Source organism: Pelodiscus sinensis, chromosome 2 (assembly GCF_052426305.1).
Source record: "Pelodiscus sinensis isolate ZL-2025 chromosome 2, ASM5242630v1, whole genome shotgun sequence".
NCBI lineage: Eukaryota > Metazoa > Chordata > Testudines > Trionychidae > Pelodiscus > Pelodiscus sinensis.
In genome coordinates this window covers 116,367,937-116,388,643 of record NC_143053.1, presented here as the reverse complement: position 1 = coordinate 116,388,643, position 20,707 = coordinate 116,367,937, and the positions used below count along the sequence as shown (strand labels likewise).

The window sequence follows — 20,707 nt, the reverse complement described above, 5'->3', positions numbered from 1 at the left end:
GAGTGGGTGAGATGCCTCCTGCCTCCTCCTACCCCCCCCCTCAGGATGGAGGTGAACTCTGTAGATGCACCTCTGAACTCTGGTCTGCCCTGACCACGGGCAGTGACAATCAGTGGGGTGCAGAAAAGGGTTCGGCATGTGAAGGGGCATTTACGTTGCTGGACTTGAGAGCTTGAGAGGAAAAGGACATTGCTTACCCCACTCAAGCTGGGATGTTTACTCATGGTTTTGGTAATGAAGTGTGTTTGTGGTGTTTTCCCAAATTAATGCCACATTACTTCTTTCCCCACGTTACTTCTTTCCACACTAAGGGTGTGTCTAGACTACAGGGTTTTTTCGAAAAAAGTGGCCTTTTTTTTGAAAAAAATTCACTTGCATCTAGACTGCTGCCGCATTCTTTCAAAATTAAATCAGAAGAATGTGGCAGTTTTTTCTACTGTGGAAAACCTCATTTTACGAGGAATAACGCCTTTTTTCGAAAGTGCTCTTTCAAAAAAAGGCGTTATTGAACACAAACAGGGCTTTTTCAAAAGAGAACATCCAGACTGCCTGGGTGCTCTCTTTCGAAAAAGCGTCTCTTTTTCGAAAATACTGGTTGTTGTCTAGACCCTCTTTCCAAAGAGGCTTGTAGTCTAGACACACCCTTAAGGTTTCTTTTCCACACTCAGACTCTGTGCTTGCGAGTGGGGAAGCATTGCCCAGGTGTGTTGTGTAAATTTCCCAGGTTAGTGGGAGGGGGCTTGAGCCAGTTCTGTGTTGGATGGATGGAGAGGAACCCCTACATATTGAAACCGGCCCTTGCAGAAGGGTTACAAATGCAATAGAAAAACATCAAACATGTACAGATAGAAAACTGAAGTATTCTCTGATTCCCAATTTTTAAGAAATCTCTTCTGACCCTGCTTGTGGATACTGAAGCAGCAAAACACACGCTAGATCTTTTGAGAAAAAAACATTATTGTACATATACGTATGTGGTATGTTAATGCTACAGTGACAGGCACATTAGAAATACATATAGGGTTCAGTCCTTTAAGATGGTGAACACTATGCACCTGATTCAGCAAAGGATTTAAGTATGTGCTTAATTTAAAGCATATGGATAATCCCATTGCAGCCTTGGATTGAGCCCAACTAGAATGTTTATTAAAAAAAAGAAATTAAACATCATGTCAGTGTCAGGGACTCTAACCCAGATGGCTCGGTTCGTTGTCTGACCACAAAGAGACAGGCAACACCAGCAAAGTCCAATCACAAGCTCTTTATTGAAGAGTGCACACAACAATAGAGAGCGGCCCCTCTCTAAAGAGAACCAGCCGCGATTTTAGTAACAGGTAGGCTTATAAAGACAGTTCCGTCGCATCATAAGCTCTTCACCCAAGCCACTTACCCCCCTTTCTAAAACTTTTAATATCTATGCATATCTTGGCCAACCATTCATTGTGGCCAGAAGCGCTTCACAATGCATCAGCAACTTTCTTATCAATCACAAAAGGCAGGTACCAGGAACAAGGAGACAAGGGAGTTGGGCACAAACAAAGGGCAAAAATAGGGAGGTAAGATTAGCGAAGGTGAACAGAAACAGGGAGTTACTGACCAGTTCCCAAAGCAAGCTGTTCTACTTACAGTAGGTACAAATATGTAATTTATCACTTATCTTACTTTTATAACCTAAGCCAGCATGGAGGGTACACCTCTGTTTGAACCACTTTCCTGGTTCTGGTCAAGAATACTCAGAGGCCTATGAAATTAGCCTTTGTTAACTTTCCTTAGCATAATGTTGACCAGGCCTTGTTTTTCTGGGCCCAACATCAGGAAGCATTAAGAATGGAAGAGAAGTTGAATGATGCTGATATATATATAAATGATAAATGCTCACCATGAACACTGTTTGGTTTTGCTCACATCATTTTAAAAGAGGGTCATAAAAAATAGGAATGGCTCAGAAAACAACAACGATTCAGGCCAGTTGCTGGAGTTGATTAATTCTATGTAAGAAGAGATTTCTTAAAAATTGGGAATCAGAGAATACTTCAGTTTTCTATCTGTACATGTTTGATGTTTAGCTTCTCCAGTATGACTGTGAATGATGGTTTGTATGAGGTCATTTTGCAATGTTTTGGTTAGTTATTTCAAATTTTCTTCACAGAATCCAGTTCTTCGTTGTAACTGAGAGTGAAATATTAACATATCTTTTGACTCTCTTTTCTTTTCCTTTTGAGCTTGTGCTGGGTTCTTAGAAATTGTCTACAAAGGAGAATAGTGATAGAGATGTAGCCATTATTCCATTATTTGATCTGAGGAAGTGGGTCTGGCCCACAAAAGCTCATCATCTAATAAACCATCTTGTTAGTGTTTAAAGTGCTACATTGTCCTGTATTTTGTTTCATCTACAAAGGAGATGAGACTGAATAGGTAAACAAAAAGGAAACCCTTGTAGGGTCTGCACAGATCACTTCTAAACTTTATTATGTCATAACTGCCTAAACACTTGATTCAAATAACCTACCTTTTTTTAAAAAAGAGTTAATTTTCAAACATAGCTCTTTAACTTTGTAGAAACAGATTTAGACAGGCTCATCTAGTCTATTGATTGTTATTTAGCAAGCCTTCCCTCTGTGGGGTCAGAGAGTAAACTACACACTGAAAGCAATCAGTAACATTGCTAGTCAATCTAATTACTTTATTCTGCCTTTCAGCAGATGACAGAAAGGATTGGAGAAAGAGTTTTCATCTTAGATGCCATTTTGTATGCAAGCATTAGAATGGCAGAAAATTAAATACCATAAAGATGCAGGAAAATGACTTGAACTTTAAGAATTCCAACCATTTTATCTTGGACTTTCATTCTTGCTCTAATTATTTTAGAGATTTTATGGTAGTGTTTCCCAGCAGAATTACATTCTCTGACCATGTCCACATAAATGTCAGATAGCAATTCTACTTGCAGTCTTTTATGGGTGATTATACGGAAAATAGTCATGTAATTTAAATCCAGAGTTTTAGGAATTTAGGGCTAGATTTTCATCCCTTTATTTACATTGGTGAGGAAGTAACCCAATGAGTTTAGGTAAGTAATTTCTTACTAGTGTGTATAGAAGTTCATAACTTCTGTCAGTCTAATTTATGACCAAAAAGAAATTATAAAATGTAATTATCCAATTACTGAGTTGTCATGGTGAGAAGTATGGTGTAAGAACATCAATGGGCAGAATAGATTCCACACACATCTTCTTACCAAGCATATTAGATGTTACAGTAGGGATGTAAAATTTCGATTAATTAATCGAATAGTCGATAAGGGCTCTTCCACCTTTGAAGTGTAGCAACAGCCCCAGGGCTATTACAACACTTCAGAGGTGAAACTGCTGTGGGGAGTGCAGGGTCAGCAGGGGACTCAAGCAGTGCTCCACTGGCCTTTTGCTCTCCATGGCATTTCAAAGTGGCAGCACTGCATGGAGCCCAGGGTCAGTGAGGAAGTCCCCAGCTGATCCTGGGGTCCACGCAGCGCTGCCACTTTGAAACACCCCCTGTACTTCCCCCTCCCCCTTCTCCTTGCTGCCTCTTTTTGATAGAGGCAGAGGGGCGGTGGGGAAGACTAGTCGACTAGTCATTTACATCCCTATGTTACACCATTGTCCTACTGATTTCAATGGCACTGGACTTGATAGTGTGTGTATGATTGTACCTTATAGTGTAATTTGTTTCCAGATTCTGAAGCCTTACAATAAGTACAGATTGAACATCTCTAGTCCGACACGCTGTGGTCCAGCAGTATCTGTGATCTGGCATGATTTTAGTTAGTTGGATGGCCACTTATCATGGATAAGGCCATGTTTCCTATAGGTCCGTAAAGTTTTTGTTTACAGCCACCAGTCCTGGCTTTCCTGTGCTGTTGTTTAGCATTAATTTGCCCTAACTGTCTTTGACGAGCTCAGTAAGCAGTGGAATTGTTGGTAATACCTCTAAGCATTAGCATGATTTTTATGCTTTATCTACTTATTTACTTGTGCCAATGCAGTAAAGTTGTATAACAACACTAATTCTTTGTTATAAAGAGAACTGATAAGCCTTAGTTAGGCATAAGTTTATATAGGGTGTTTCAGTGCAGTTGTACATTATTAAGCAGCATTGCAAGCATTCCATTTATTCGCCTCAGCGAAATAAAAATAAAGAGAGACCCACTCACTACAATATTGACCTCTTGCGGTTCAGCATATTTTCTGGTTTGGTACCTGTCAGGTCCTGAAGTTGAATCTATAGTACATTATTTCACAGTCGGACTCCTTTGTTTGAATGGGACTACAGTATTTTCAGAATAAAACACTGCACATGTAGTAGCAATGTAAGAATCTCACCATTAGTATATGGGCTCAGAGAAACTTGTAAAAGATTCTTTAATATATTGAAAAAAATTATATAATAGAAATGTTAAAATTTGAAAGCATTAAATAACATTATCTATTCCCCTACAGTGTTTGAAACCCAAACTCATTACTACTACACATGGTGGTAGCACAGAAAAACAATTGATTAAAACTATTAATAACAGTGAACTCTTGAACATGACTAGAGTAGTGACAAGCCTACTTTCTTTATCCAAGCCGAGTAACGTGAAAAAAGTAAACAAGCAGCATACATTACATGATGATAAAATACATTACATTTGAAAGCGGGAGTGAGTGTGTGTGTTAATCATCTGAACTGCTTCAATAATAAAGATAAAATTGATTTGAAAATATGGAAATAGGTTTGTAAAAATAGATAGGAATACCTAACTGAGCAGCTTACAAATTCTCAATTATGTACCCATCTAATATATGCATTCATAAGTTAACTGAATATGTGTACACCTAACTTTGAAGATCTAGTTATGTATTTTTGTATAAAATGGATTTATGTGTTTTCTCTCAGTTAACTTTAAAAATAACACCCACAATTTGTTTCTTGACAATGACTGCACTACAAGTGGGGGTGGAGGGAAAGCAATATGTTCCGGCTTGCTGGGGCAAGGGCTATTATTGCTCTTAAGGGAGAGGGTGCTGGCGAGAGTGACACAGACACTACTGCAAAAGCAGAGGTCAGCGTTACAATGCTGACTCATACTCCAGGAACTAGAAAAGCCGGGGAGTTGATAAAGGGCAAGCCTAGCGCGAGCAGCCCCTTTTCCTAGTGCCAGGCAGAACAGCACCCACCCTTGGAAGTGGCAAACTACCAGGTTTGGTCAGGACCTGCTATAGGCATTTTGCTAACCAGTCCTTTCTTGGAGAATCCTAAGCAGGATTTTTTCCCCTCACCACTAGATTGGCCTTTTATTCACCTTGTCCACAGGGGTTTAGGAATGGGAGGGGGATGGCTACAGAGAGTAAGGAAGGGCATTAGGCTGCGATGTCACATGTATTCATAAATCTGGGACAGATGCCCAGTGCATTAACTCCACAGGGAAGTGATACAGTGACAAGATAAATGGCTTGGTAAAATGACTTAAAAGAGGTGTTTGTTAAAGGAGTAGAATGGGGTTGAGAGAGGTGGCTTGGAGTGCCTATGATTGGTGTGTCAGGGAACCTGCCCCCCACTTCTTACTAGCCTACCTTAGCCCTCTTTTGAAGTGGGGGTGTTGGAAAGATCCTAGTAGTGGTGGGGACCAATCAGAAGAAAAAGGGACTGGCAGAAACCCCCAGGGACATATTGAAATGATCATGGAGTTGCCTGCATTCTACACTTTTATCTGCCAAGCAGTCCCAGACATCTGGTAATAAAGCTGTAGCCTGATTAAGCCATATCCAGTCTTTCCTGTCTTCTTATGTAGCCAGACAATAATCTTTAGGATATAGTGTCAGGGGTAGCCATGTTTGTCGGTATTTTTAAAAACAATGGGTAGTCCTATGACACCTTAGGCTACGTCTACACTACACACTTATTTCAAAATAAACTATTCGGGAATAGTTATTCTGAAGTAGCTTATTTTGAAATAGCACATTCACACTGCAGAGAAGCCTCAAAATTAGTCCGAGGCAGACTTCCCTAATGTAGACTTACTATCTCAATTTAGAGCCCCAGGAGGAATAACGTAGAATGGTCCTGGTGAGGGGCTGTTTCGAAATAGCAGAAGTGGAGTGTCTATGCACACCTTATTGGAGCCGGCCAGAGTAAGTCTCAGGTCCGACACTGGGCTCTCAAGTACAAAATACGCCACACAGGTATCTGTCAAACACAAGTAGTTTATTTCTTGCCAGCTAACAGCTGTGTCCCATAAATGGAAGAACAATATAACAAAGAAGCGGCATATCTTACGTCCCTTCCTGGAAGCCTGGGACCCCGGGTAGGCTGCGGATGAAGTGGGAGGTTGTCTCAGCTTCCGAGGCGCTGGTACTCAAAGCCCGTCGGAGAGGTCCAATTTGCTAGGCTCTGAGGCAGCCTTAAATACAGTTTTCCTGCCTTGTTTGGCAGTTTGGAAATTTCCAGGGCTTACTCATTAGTGCTGAAGTAGGGCTTAGCTTGATCTGCTTCTGATCTGGATCTTCTTGTTCTGTGGCCCTGTTTATGTGATCAGTACGTTAGGGTAAACAGAATTGTTTATGCGTTCTTGCCCTTTAGCCTTATCTTATACTTGTTCTTGCTATACTGGCAACAATGCTTATCTTAAGTGGCACATGTTCCCAAAGACTTGCTTCTGGCTCATCAGATGTAGGGAAAAGGGGGGGGGGAAAGAATGCAGGCCTCACCACCCCTAAACTAGCACGTACAAAGTTCTTCCGCAATTGACCACTACACTTATTTCTAAATAGCTAAATTGGAATATGTGTTATTCTTCACAGAATGAGGTTTACAGAAGTCGGAATAAGGTGTCTGTTATTTTTAAATTATTTGGAAAAACGGAATTGCTGTGTAGATGCTCACATAGTTAATTTGAAATAGCAGCCATTATTCTGAATTAACTTTGCTGTGTAGACACACCCTTAGGGGTGGGAGGAGGAGCGAGAGCTGGGGCAGCGCAGGAGCTGGAGCAGGAGGAGGCAGGAACCAGTCGACCAGGGTCTGGAGGTGGCCTCTGAGGGCACGGCCCTCCTCCAGCGCCTCCAAACTCCGCTGGCGCAGCTGAAGGTCCTCCCGGACCCAGTGCTTCTGGTTGCGGAGCAGCTGCTCCAGGAACCGGAGGTGCCACTGCTGGTAGTCCTCCTGGTTCCTGGCACGCCTGCTGGCCCGGGCGCGGGTGGCTGTTGCAGGCGGGGTGGTGCGCCCTGCAGTCCCAGGTGCTGCGGCTGTGGTGAAACAAGAGCAGCGGTCAATTCTCCTTGGGGACAAGGTGGGTGAAACCCAGCCCCCCTCTGCAAGGCCAGGGCCCCTGCATGACACCCAGCTGCTGCTCCATGGTGAGCAAGGCCCAGGCGCACGGTCCCTGGGCTCCCTCTCCCCCCCACCGCCCTGTACACATAAGGGGAGCATGATGGTACTCACATGTGGAGCCCTTCCCGGCCTCAGACTACACAGGCGATGTGCTCTGTGGGGTTCCTCGGGGGTCCTGGGTCCTGGGCAGGCTCCCGGCAGGCTCCTGGCTCTCGGCGTCCTCCAGCTCCTCCTCCTTGGTGTCCGGGACGTGTCCCTCTGCCCCGGGTTCGATCACCACCCGGGGGGCATGGATGGTGTGAGCCCCCAGGATGCGGTCCCGGGCCTCAAAGTGGGGGCATGCCTCCGGGTCAGCCCCTGGCTGGCAGGCCTGGGAGTAGGACTGCCGCAGGTCCTTAATTGTGCAGCAGACCTGCTCCCGGCTCCGCTGGTGGCCTCTGGCGGCCAGCCTGGCAGCCATGCGGCTGTATACAGCCCCGTTCCTGTGGCTAGTGCGGAGATCGTGGACATTAGAGGCTTCCCCCCAAACCTGGATGAGGTCCACGATCTCCGCACTTGACCAAGCGGGCGCCCGCCTCTTGCGGCCCCGGGCAGGCTCCTGTGAGCCGCCAGCCTGATCCCGGGAAGAGGGGGAAGGCTGGGGGGCATTGGGTGGCTGGCTCATGTTGTGGCAGGTGCAGGGTTTGTTGGCTGGGTGCTGGCAGGCTTGCAACTGGCACAAACTGTGTAGCCAGCCCGTGGCCCTTTAAGGGCTCCGGGGCCAGGAGGGGGGCAGAAGATTTTCCTGGTGTTGGCCAGAGTGGCCACCAGGGGAACCTGGGAAGGGCTAGCCTCCCACTAGTTTGAATTAAATGGCTACACAGCCCGTAATTCGAACTAGTTAATTCGAACTAGGCGTTAGTCCTCGTAGAATGAGGTTTACCTAGTTCGAATTAAGCGCTCCGCTAGTTCGAATTAGGTGCTACACTAGCGATCCGCTAGTTGGAACTTATCAAAGTTAATTCGAACTAACGGCTGTTAGTTCGAATTAACTTTGTAGTGTAGACATAGTCTTAGAGACTAACAAGTGTGTGTGTGTGTGTGTGTGTGTGTGTGTGTGTGTGTGTGTGTGTATATATAATATAAGTATTGTGAGCGTTTTTTCCCATGAAAGCTCATGATGCTATATATATTTTGTTGTCTCTAAGGTGCCACAAAACTACTCGTTGTCTTTAGAATACAGTGTGTGTTTAATAGGCCGGATGCTTTTATAACAGTTTGTGAACTACACACATTTTTTCTAATACTTTTGAATATAGTATTTATTGTGAATGCATGTAACGGTGTGACAGCATGAGGTGATTTGTTTAAAAAATACACAGGATGATGATAGTATGCATACTGAGCCCTTTCCAGGAGAAGGGAAAAGTAGTAAATTTAAAAGAATTCACCATAAATATGTCTATAGTATGGCATCCTATGCCTAGGTTACAACTTATAAATCAAGGTGAATAGTGAATAAAACAATTCTAAAATGTCACTTCAGAGTATTAGGTGTAGGCAATAGTGCTTGGAACTTTAGGGCTTATAATGTCACACTCTTTAAAAGTCAGTGTAATTAAGTGTTTAAAGTGCTGTTCAGTATTATATAGCTATCTCTGTCAAAATTTTCAATTCTGCATGTTGTTTAGGCAACAGTTATATTTTCCTTTCTTGGACTGGATTCTGTATCCCTTAGTCACATTGGGATGTATCTTACTCCATTGTAGTCCATAGATTAATCATAATTGAGGGTGCCAGATTCTGTCCACTACGTTCACCTTGGTTTTAAAAACTAATTTTTCTGTTTTTCCCAAGTCACATCTCTCTAGTATGGGCAGAATGCCATGACGTTTTCACATATACAGGGAACTGCAACTATTATCTCCCCAATGCTTACATAACTAGCTCCGCATTTATTTTAGGATTTAGTTCAAAATGGTTCTTCCTGATTTTTAAACCCCTCTGTGGATGCGTTCTCACCTCATTCTCAGGTGCTAGTTAGGATTATTGTTAGTATTTTTTTAGTACTGTCAACAAACACCCCTCTCCACTACCCTCACAGTTTCTTCTGTTCACCTAGGGTTCGTCTACACACAGTTATCTGGAAGTAGCATTCTGTGCATCTTAACAGCACGCCCGTTATTTCAAAATACAGTAAACTTCTGTTAATCCGGCACCTTTAGGACCCAGGGGGTGCCGGATTATCAGATATGCCGGACTATTGGAAGGGGGGGCTATGAGGGGGCTGGGCTGGGGTGGAGGGGATGCCACCCCAGACCCCTCATAGCCCCCCCTTCCGATAGTCCAGCTCTGCCCCAGACATCCCTGATTCAGCCGCTGCTGAAACTGACCAGCAGCGGCTGAATCAGGGACGCCTAGGGCAGAGTAGCTGGAGTGCTGCCCGGTTGGTCCGGTAGCGCCGACCCTTGGCGCGGCGAGACCAACCTGGCAGCACCCCAGCTGCTCTTGGGGACGCCTGGGGCAGAGCAGCTGGGGTGCTGCCGGGTTGGTCCCGCAGTGCCGCTCCTCGGTGCTACTGGACCAACCCGGCAGCACCCCAGCTTCTCTGCCGCAGGTGTCCCCAAGTCAACCGCTGCTGATACTGATCAGCGGCTGACTCGAGGAAGCCCAAGGCAGAGCAGCTCTGCCTGGAGTCAGCCTCTGGTCAGTTTCAACAGCAGCTGAATCGGGACGCCTAGGACAGAGCAGCTGGGGTGCTGCCGGGTTGGTTCCGCAGCCCCGAGGGGCAGTGCTACCGGACCTACCCGGGGGCACTCCAGCTGCTTTGCCCCCGGCTTTCCTGATTCAGCCGCTGGTCAGTTTTAGCAGCGGCTGAATCGGGGAAGCTGGGGGCAGAGCAGCTCCAATGGTTCGCTGCCCGGAACACTTCCGGGTTCCTGATGGTGCTGGACCATCAGGAGTGCTGGACCATCAGATGCCGGACCATCGGAGTTTTACTGTACATTTGAAATAACGGTCTTTTTATTCCAGCTTTCTGTAAAGCTCGTTGCACAAGGATTAAGCAAGACGCAAGATAGTGATTTAGTTAGAAATTAGTGCTGTGTAGACAGCACCAAATTTTGAAATAAGTTATTTCAAATTGTGTAGCTTATTTTGAGATATGCACTACGGTGTAGATGTATCCATACAGTAGCTGCACTGTATATAAATGTTACAGTTTTATTCTCTCTCTGCTATACATTTAAATTTCTAAGACAGTATGCCTGGATGTAGACAGTTGCCATTTTGTGATGCAGAGTTAATGCGTCTTTTAAAGAAGAGTGTGTCTCTGTGCTCTTTCTTTCTTTCTTTCTTTCTTTCTTTCTTTCTTTCTTTCTTTCTTTCTTTCTTTCTTTCTTTCTTTCTTTCTTTCTTTCTTTCTTTCTTTCTTTCTTTCTTTCTATTTCTTCAGTTTGAGATTTTGTTCATTTTAATCTAAGGTCAGGAAGGACATGATCTTTGTAAACAGCAGAGCACTTTGGTCCCGAATGCATCAAAACACAGAAGCACATTCAGACTGCTCTGCTGGATCAAGGCCAGAATACTGAACACCAAGCAGGACCCGACCCAACCCAACACTGATAGCCTATGGTTGTGGTTTTGCTGTGTCTTCACTAGGAAAAAGGGTGTGTTCTCATATTGAATTAGTTTATGGTGAATCCCTCTGTCATGAACAGTTCCACTATTCCATTGTCCTTGATTCACATAATCAGGGTAACAACACTTCATCCCCCCCGCCTCAATAACAGAGAGACTGGGGATCCCACAGTGGCCAAAGTGACCATTTGGGCTGCTGTGAGCACATACTTGGCAGGGTGTGCGTGCCTATGCAAATGAGATCAGCCCCTGAAGTCTTTTTGCGCCACTAGCCACAATTCACCACCAGATGTCAGGGTAGAGCTTATCCTGACCCTGCTTACACATCCATGTGCAGATTTTTTCCATCTGTGGATGGAATCCATTTTTATGGCTGCTGAGGCATGTGCAGATAGATGTGCACCACCCGTAGAGACAAAACCTGGCAGTAATCATTCTGCTAATCAGCTGGGTGGCATTTGAATCTCTCCTGAGAGGCTGCACAAGCACACAGCTTAGAGGGAATACTGCCACATCTGTTCTATAGAAATATGGAGTCGACTCTGTAGTCCTTGCGCCTTGCCTGAGGAATGGATGACTGGACCTTAAAAGTTATGTTATACAAGGCCTAATACATTATGTTAAATGCAAGAACTTCTGCATAGAAGGCTGCTTCATCTATAACATTGCAGTGTTTCCTAATTGTTCAGCACAGTTCTTAATAGGCAACTTAGTCAAGCTACTGTAAAAAGCACTTTAATTTCACTGAGTAGCAGCCATTATTCTTGTTTAAATCATTTCTAATTTAAAATAGTTTTAGATGATTGCTTGGTTAATGAAAAATGATGATGTAGACAATTTCTTTCCTCAAAAAGCCATTCAATTTGAGGTTCATGGTGAAGTTTCGGGTTTTTTTAAAATGCTGACATGAATATATGATACAATGACATTTAAGATTAAAGAAAAAACATTCTGAGCATGGAAAAGAGGGAGAAGTTAATGAAAACCAATTGAAAACAAACACCAAATGAAAAAGGACATGTGGAAATGCAAGGTAAGGCAATATATTTTATCGGACCAACTTCTGTTGGTGAAGGAGACAAACATTTGAGCCATGCAGAGCTCATCTTCATGTATGATGAAATATAGTATTTCTGAACTAGAAGCTGCTGTACCTAATGGGTATAAATAATAGAGTACTTTTCTCATATGGCATTGCAAGGCTTAATTAGTTAATGGTTGCAAAGCACTTAGAGAGCCTCAGACAAAAGGTGCTATGTAAGTGCAAAGTATTAGTATTATTAATAATAATTTAAGAGATCATAAATAATGTCTTTGAGTACCACCCATTGCAATAAATGGCAATTAAACCAGTGAATCAACACATGTTTGAGCCCTTACAGAATATGACCCAAGTATGTCTACATTTGTCTGTATAAACTGGTATTCATTAATACATTTTGTCTGGCAACAGCATCTTTGTCTATATAAAATGAGGGATGGTATAGAAGGAACACTATATCTATTTTTTCCTGATAACATAAAGTCTTTTCTTATTTGTAAAATTTACCTATAAAGAATTAATATTTTGAAGCTCCTGATTAATTTAATTCCCATGTGCATCTATTTAGTTTCAGATTTTACTGCAACTGTCTGATTTGACACAGCAGAGATAATTTTGCCTGGTATAAATGTATTATTTGTGAGAAAACCCTTCAAAAATGGTATATTTTTATTTGTATTTTGGTCCATCATGGGATACTTGTCTTATGTTCTGTGGCCTTTTGGTAATCAAACAGCTTGTGACATGACAAAACATCTTTCATCTCACACTTGTGGAATGTAGTGTAGTAGTTTATTTTCAAAAATGTCCTTATTGAATCAAATATGAAATCTCATCGTGTGTATTCTGAGTGTGGAGGTTGTGGGCGTCTTTTCTTTTGACATAATACCTGCATTTATTGATGCTGAATTTAATAAGCACTTGTTTGTCAATTCTCATACATTTATGTATTTATTTTTTCCAAATAATTCTTTACAAAGGTTGTAGTTTTTTGAACACAGACCAGAGGGTGATTTTTTTAAAGCTCTTAGATCATTGTGCATGATTTTGTAACTCATATTGCTTGCCTCTTTGTGCAGCTGCCAAGCTTTCTTGCATAATTTTCTTGACAAATGGCTTACTCATTAATATTTCAGTCCCACTTTTACCAGCCCACAGAAGCGGTATGCCCCAGGCAGGGAAATACAGTTCCTTCTGGAAGAACATTCTAATCTTTTCTTTAAATGCACTGTCAGAACCTATGATAGATAAATGGGGCTGGTACTATTTAAACTAAAGATGGCTTCTTTTTATACGTGTGATTGTACATTTTCTAACTGGGAGATACTGTACCATGGCAGCAGCAGTAGCAGCATCTGTGCTGCAAATGTTGACATGTTCTATTCTGCTTCTACTCTAAAACCTGTGAAACGAATTGATTCAGAAATGAAATCCATAGGGAAATGCGTATCTCTCTTTTTTGATTGGTTGTTCAAACATGCATAGTTCTAGTAAATACTTGGTCCATTCAGATATTTGCATTATTTCCATAAGGAGATGGACCAGGGAGCAGTGTTGGATCAGGGTCAAAGTTTGGAAGTTGAGAGCAAAGATGCATCAGCACTAATGCTGCAGTTTGGCTCAAAGGCGAGAGATTGGTTCAAAAGGTTGCAACTGAAGGATTCTCAGTTGATAAGAGAATGATACAGTTGTTACATAATTTTCACCATCTTGGATTTAAATCTGAGAATGAATGGGCATTCTAATGAGGTTTTGACTGCATCCTGATTGGAACCAGAAAATAGATCCCTTCCTGTTTTAAATCCCAATAGGAGCCAAAATTGAAGAGTCAGGTCCAAATCCAGGGGTTTGAATTTAAACCCAACTTGAAATTAAGATAGAACATTTCAGTCTTGGCTCAACTTTTACTCCTGAGAATTGTATATTATGAAAATAATATCAGCGTGTGTGTATGGAGAGTGATGTGTAGGACAGGGGGGCAGAATCAGCTGTGAGTTAGTTAATTTCCCCATCATCTTAGAAAATGGAGAGTATTGAGTTAGTTAGAAGGTGACTGAGAGAGATTAGGATCTGAGAGAGTGAGTTTGGGAGGCTAGGAGGTGAGAATAGGAGGTAACAGAACATTAGGAAGCATTTCTCTAGATTCCTGGCACACTTGATGAATATGTGCAAAGCTGTATCTCTGCATTGACCCACTAAATTAAGCAGAACTTTAGGTTTGTTTGGGGAAGGGGGTGCAACCCCCATCCTGGAGTATCAAATGTTGTGAGGCACTTCACCACAATGTGCCCTCAGTGTGATACCATCTTTTCTGTGCCTATAGTGGAATAGCTCCCTGAAATCACCAGCCTCTGGTAACACAAGCACTGCCTTCCAGGACTCTGCAGGCTTGCTCTCTCTGTACAGGTAATAGTAGGCACACATCAGTGCTTGAATCCTCTGAGCATTTCTCTGCCGTTTAGCCCATACTCCATTGAGCACTCAAAACTCCTAGATCTCCTAGTCTTACAGTAATAGTACACAACAGCTTGCAAGAGTCAACTCAATATCATCTGTTTGGTTAACATCTAAGCACTTAGATATATTTATAGTGGAAATAAGGATAAGTTTATTATCAAAAAACAGAGGTTCAAGTGATGATAAGACTATTGGAAACAAATGATTACACATAAAACAAAATTGTCATACGGTTTCCAATATGATATGAAGAAGACACTTGAATTGTCATCAACTACAGTATCCTACCTGAAATTGTATGGCATTTGCACTTCTTACTTTAACATTTCAAATACAGGTGCTAGTGCACATGCAGTGCTCTTGCTGAACAGTGTTCTGTTCTCCCAGAATAACAGGGTTTGGCTGCAGTATTGCAACTTTCTTGTAGTTGAAGAGGATGGTAATAGAAGAAAGGGTGTTTGAGTTACATTGGCTGCTTTTTTGTGACTCTCAATGTTAATGTGTGTAAAACAGGATATGAAAATACAAAATTTTGCTAAATAATGAGGCAGTTGGATTAGTTACAAGAGATAGATAGTTCAGTTATTAATTTCTATTCCAAACTTAAAATAGTTCTTGCACATAACAAGAAGTTAAAATATGGTTAACAACCTTGTCCAAGAAAACATTTTATAAATTTCCTTTTTCAGTATTGCAAGCCTCCAAATTTTTTTACTGGTATCATCATGATTAATGTGGAACTATTAGTAAACGGACAACTAGCCAGCTTATGGCATCTTGTTTTGTTTACAAAAACTGCAAAATGGGAATTTTGTTTATGTTCCTTTACAGTTTATGGCTGCAAGACTATACATAGGCTGTTAAGTAGATGAATTCTGAGTACATGAAAGAATTAAATATATTTTTAAAATCATTTTATGCAGCCTTCTTCCCAGTACAAAATATTGAAGGGCTCTAGGAAAAGTCCTCAGTAGGATCTGAGGATGGTCACCATTTGGTAAGACTGAAGCCTAAGTGTGTGCATGAGGTACAGGCTATTTTTCAAGTCTGTGTGTATAATAAAGACAATGTTTGTGCTAGAACAGGGGTGGGCAAAAGGGCCTCCTCAGGCTGGATCTGGCCCACGGAGGCCCTGCCACTCAACCGCCCGCATGCCAATTGGAGCCTTGGGGGCGGGGGAGTGCGTGAAACTTCCTCCCGCCCTGCAAGGAGCACGCTGCACTTCAGAGTGCTACGGGCTCCTCGCAGGGCAGGAGGAGACATCACGTGCTCCCCTGCTCCCAAGCCCTGCTTGGCCTAGGGGCAGGAGGAGCGCACAAAGTTTCCTCTGCCCTGTGAAGCGCATAGCACTTCAAAGTGCCATACGTTCATGCAGGGTGGGGGCAAGGCAAAGGAAGCTGATTGTCCTGAGGGCTGGGGGAGCACTTGAAGCCTCCTTCCGCCTTGCAAGGAGCACGCGGCAGGGTGCAGCACAAGGAAGCAGTGTGGGTGCCTCTTGGGAAGGGCGGGGGCAAAGGGGCTCGCCCACCCGCAGACCAATAATGGTCTGGAGGTGGGGTAGCCCTAAAGCATAGTGGTCCCACCCCTTCCAGGCAGCCTGAGGGCACTTCAAAACTTTTTGAAGTGGCTCACGGCCAAAAATTATTGCCCAGCCCTGTGCTAGAACTACAAGCCTATTTTGTAGTTTAACGAGATGTCTGTGTTCAAAATACAGGATTTAGTTTGAAAAAGCATTCAAACTACTAATATTATGACACTAGAAACCACTTCCATGATGTCCTGTTGTAAGCAGTGGGGAAAAAAATACAGACATGGTCATGTCTAAAAGAGTGATAGTTGCTGCTGTATGTCTGCACAGTTTCCAAAACTAAAATGCAGTGCTTTGCTAAATTGCTAAGCAGACTGGTAAATGTCCAATTTTAGCAACTTGGCATATGTTATAATTTTTGTTTTGGCATATGCTGTGTTAGTGGAACTCCCCTCCCCACACATAGTGTACACAAAAGCTGCCAGATCACAAGATGGTGTCAGTCCAACTTTTCTAATATTTTCCATGGCACTTCAGAATTGTTCATTAATTAAATATTCTTGGACAGGAAGCAGGATAAAAGAGCTTTAAAGATTTTTGGTTTAAAGCCTTTCATGTACTCGGAGCTTATGCTTACCAGCTCATCTGTATTCCTGCAGCCACAAATTTAAGACAGGTCATACAGGGTGTGAAATCAAAGGGAAGAAGAAGAGACTAGAGCATTGGTGAGCTGAACAAATGGTCACAGCTGGGCTGGTGTCCACAAGCCATGGATGGCCACAAGGCGCTAGTCAGCGAGCAGGGATAAGAATAGTCGTTAGCATTGGGATTGATAAACAAGCTTCACAGTTAGGTTAGGTTTAAGGGGGTGGACAAGGCCCTGAAGTCCCCTGTGCCACATCACGCTCAGAAAAGGGCAATAGAAGTATCCTCTAAGCTTCCTAGAGTGGCTGTGTGGGAAACAGCCAATCAGGGTCTGGCATGTCGGGATAAGAAGACCTGCATGGCTAGAGCGAGTTCAGTTCCTTGAAGATCATAGATGTCTTGTGGATGGCTAAGGAACCTGCAGGACCTTGGATGAGGTCATGCTGCTAGAAGCCAGGGAGAGCAAGAAGAAGCCCTAAGCTGGTTGCGGGGACTCCATTAGCACAAGGCTGTAGGACGGGTAAAGGTGAAGAAAGTGCAGGACCATGGGGAAGTGGCCCAGGGAATTAGAGCAGCAGAATGACTTAGTTAAAGGGACATAGCAGACAGCTGTAATATACAGGGTCACTGGTCTTGTGCCTGGAATAATGGGCAGTGGCCTGGACTGGAAAGTGGCCTGGACTTCGAAGCACCTCCGGTGAGGGGAAGGTGAGGGGCAGGACTGCAGCAGCTCAGATGGGAGCAGTCGCCAGAAAGGCCCTAAGAGCGTGAAGACATTATCACCAGGGAGGAAGCCCTGGGTACCACTTTGACCTGGAGCAGGGACAGAGAGAAGCATTGCAGAGGGCACTGAGGCCCCTGTTGAACAAGTACTTGGAGAGAGGTTTGCTTTGCTTCTGTCACACAGACAGACTGTGCATTACTTAACCAGAAGACTGAGTCAGTGAAGGTCCTCCACAAACAGGTAAGGAGACAGTGCTGGCACACGCATTCGAGCACTTGCAAGAGTTGAGTGCAACCTCGTTACACTGGGGTTAGAGAGACAAGCAATCAGAGGTATTTTTAGCCTTGGATAGGTAGCAGGTAGTCCTGAGATGTAGGGCATATGTTTCACTTCTAGATGATACGTTTCTAAACATGAGTGTTGTCTGGTTTTTTTAGTATTAGTGTGTTAGAAGGCAGATTCCATGCTGCTGCATGCAGTTTCCACATGCTTTTATTAAATGTTGGACGGCCAGTTTCCAAGTCTGTTCCCCTTGTCACCTCCTTTTTCAAGTACCGTGCTTTATCTGAGCCCCCAACATAGTGATAAGGAGTGAGTCTCTTATTTTTTTAAACTGTCATGCTTTTCTAACATGGGTTCTGAGAAACAGGGGCAGATGTATGTTGACCACATTTTTTTGGATGGAAGTAAGAGAAAACCACTTGAAAAATAAGGGACAGAGCTGCAGGGACTTTTTGGATAATTTTCCTTTGCATGTATTTTTTCTCTCATGGGGTACATTTAAACTACTGCACTCTGTCGGCAGAGGGATGTAAATTAGACGCATCGAAAGTGCAAATGAAGCCGGGATTTAAATATCCCGTGCTTCATTTGCATAATGGCAGCTGCCCTTTTTTTTCAAAATGGGGCTTTTTGAAAAAAAAACCTAGTGGTTTAGATGGGGCATTTTCAACAGAAATGCCCCGTTTCGAAAGATCCTGTACTGTACTATGCTTCATTTGCATAATGGCGGCCACTGCTTTTTTTTAAATAGGGCTTTTAAAAAAAATGGCAGTTTAGATGAGGCATTTTTGACAGAAATGCCCCATTTCGAAAGATCTTGTACAGATCTAAACTGCCCCATCTAAACTGCTGGATTTTTTTTCGAAAAGCCTCATTTCGAAAAAAAGCAGTGGCTGCCATTATGCAAATGAAGTATGGGATATTTAAATCCCGGCTTTATTTTCACTTTCGATATGTCTAGTTTACATCCCTCTGCCAACAGAGGGGTATAGTTTAGACATATCCATGTACATTTCTACTGCCCTCTAACATACAGTGCAATAATCATACATTTTAATTTAATGCATAAAATGGTTAAGGGACATCTCTTGAAATAAGTGGTCATCTTAAAGGGACAAATCAGTGAAAAAAGGGTCAGTTGCTTAAAATAAGGGATGGGGATCCACCTTAGGTGACATGGCTAACACAACTGCATGTATAATATACTGTCTCAAATCTTGCTCTACTAAATTGCGTGAACCTGAGTTGTGTCTATTCAGCATGACAGTATGATCCACTCTTCCCACCACATTGGGTGTTAGAGGATACTCTAAAATCCTAGTTGTGGTATTATATTCTGCCTACCTAAATTCTCTTAGTAGTTCAGTTCCTGTCTGTGATGTACTTCTGTTGTGTTCAGTTTAAAGCCTACTGTGATCCAGTATCATGAGGATTGTTTTTCAATGAAGGATGAATGGTGATTCCTTTATAAGGAAAATCTAAATTGTGCCTTGTGTAGCATGGGCATGCGTGGGAAGGAGAGATGGTACAATGAGCATCTTCCCCTTGATTTTTAAAAGAGGGTCCAAGTACAGTCTTGGACTTTGCGCTCCTGGGTCTTGATCCAAAGTCCATTGAAGTCAACAGGACTTTAATACAATTTACTGTGACCACCAAGCTTCATTGTCTTGTTGACTGATATATCTGTCCTTGCTTCAGCAGATAAATTACTGGAGATAATCCAGAAACAAGTCTGAAGCAATGATAAAAATATGGAAATACTGAGGGTTACATAAATTCTATATTGTCTTCTGTAGAGCCAGTTTCTGCAAAGCTGTATAATCCAGGCTCCTCTTGATTTTAGAAACTTATCCTTTAAAGAATAATTCTGCCTTTCATTGAGTTATTTTTATAGTTTGTGTCTAGTCCTTTGCCCTGGAAAGCCAGGCTTCAAAGTGTAAAGCAGTTGCTAAGACTGAAAGATTTTTTGTGGAGATCATGGTTTACTCATTAATTCTCACTACAACAGCAGTCTCACAGGACGGGCCTCAGTGCTTATAAAACCTGTAGCCCTGTATTCTCTAAATCTGAAGGGGAAATCAGACCAATTAATTGTTTTGGTGCCATCTGCGATGCTTCTAATGGAGACAGTGTTACCAGAAAATCTCTCCCAGCTGCATTCCTGCTGATGAGCCAGCTCTTCTGCAGATCAGATAGGGTAGCTTCGGACCACAGGAGACGACTTGAGCTAGTGTTCAGAGCTTTAGACGTCAGTACTGCCTCTGACATAGACAGGGCCGGACTGATGCACGGGTGAGCCGGGCAGCTGCCCAAGGCGCTTACCGATGGGGGGGCACCTGATGGCAGCTATGAGGGGCACGCAGCGTCTCTTACAGCTGCCATCAGGCGTCACGTGCCCAGCTCCTGCAGAGCCAGCCCCGCAGTGCCGGCCAGCAGCCCCTTCCCCCCACGGCCGCGGGGCCTTGCACGTGCCAGCAGCAATGGCTGGGCCGGGCTGGGCAGCACATGTGCTATGCGCCCTGGGGGCGGGCCCTGGGCTGCGCGCTAGCGGCCATGGCCGGCCTACACATGCGTCGTCCGCCCCACGGGTGGTCCCATGTACCCTGAGGGGGTGGTCTCGTGCCCCGGGGGCGGGCCCACGCATGCACCGTGCACCCAGGGGCGGCACCGCGCACCTGGACCCGGGGCACCAAAAGGTCTCGGGCCGGCCCTGGACGTAGACTACCTTTGTACCCTTACCTAAGTCACTTAGCCATAATATCTTTAAAAGGCTGCGTCTACACTGCATATCAATTTTAAAATAATTTTGAAATTCCGGTCATCTGAAGAAATGGGCTGTGCCCATGAAAGCTCATGATACCATCTACGTGTTTTGTTAGGCTATAAAGTGCTACCAGATCATGTGTTGTTTTATTCCAGAATAGTTATTCTGAAATAGTTTATTTCAAAATAGCACGTCTACACTTCAGGGAAACCTCAAAGTTAGTCCGAGGCAGACTTCCCTAATGTAGACGTGCGATCTTGATTTAGAGCCCCAGGAGGCACTGGGGAGGAGTAATTTAGA

General features: G+C 43.5%; 1 protein-coding gene across 5 annotated transcripts in view; it reads left to right on the top strand.

The window, feature by feature from the left end:
- The window catches only part of FARS2 (phenylalanyl-tRNA synthetase 2, mitochondrial), a 393,359-nt gene that overhangs the window by 59,226 nt on the left and 313,426 nt on the right, over positions 1–20,707 (top strand). The window lies entirely within an intron of this gene.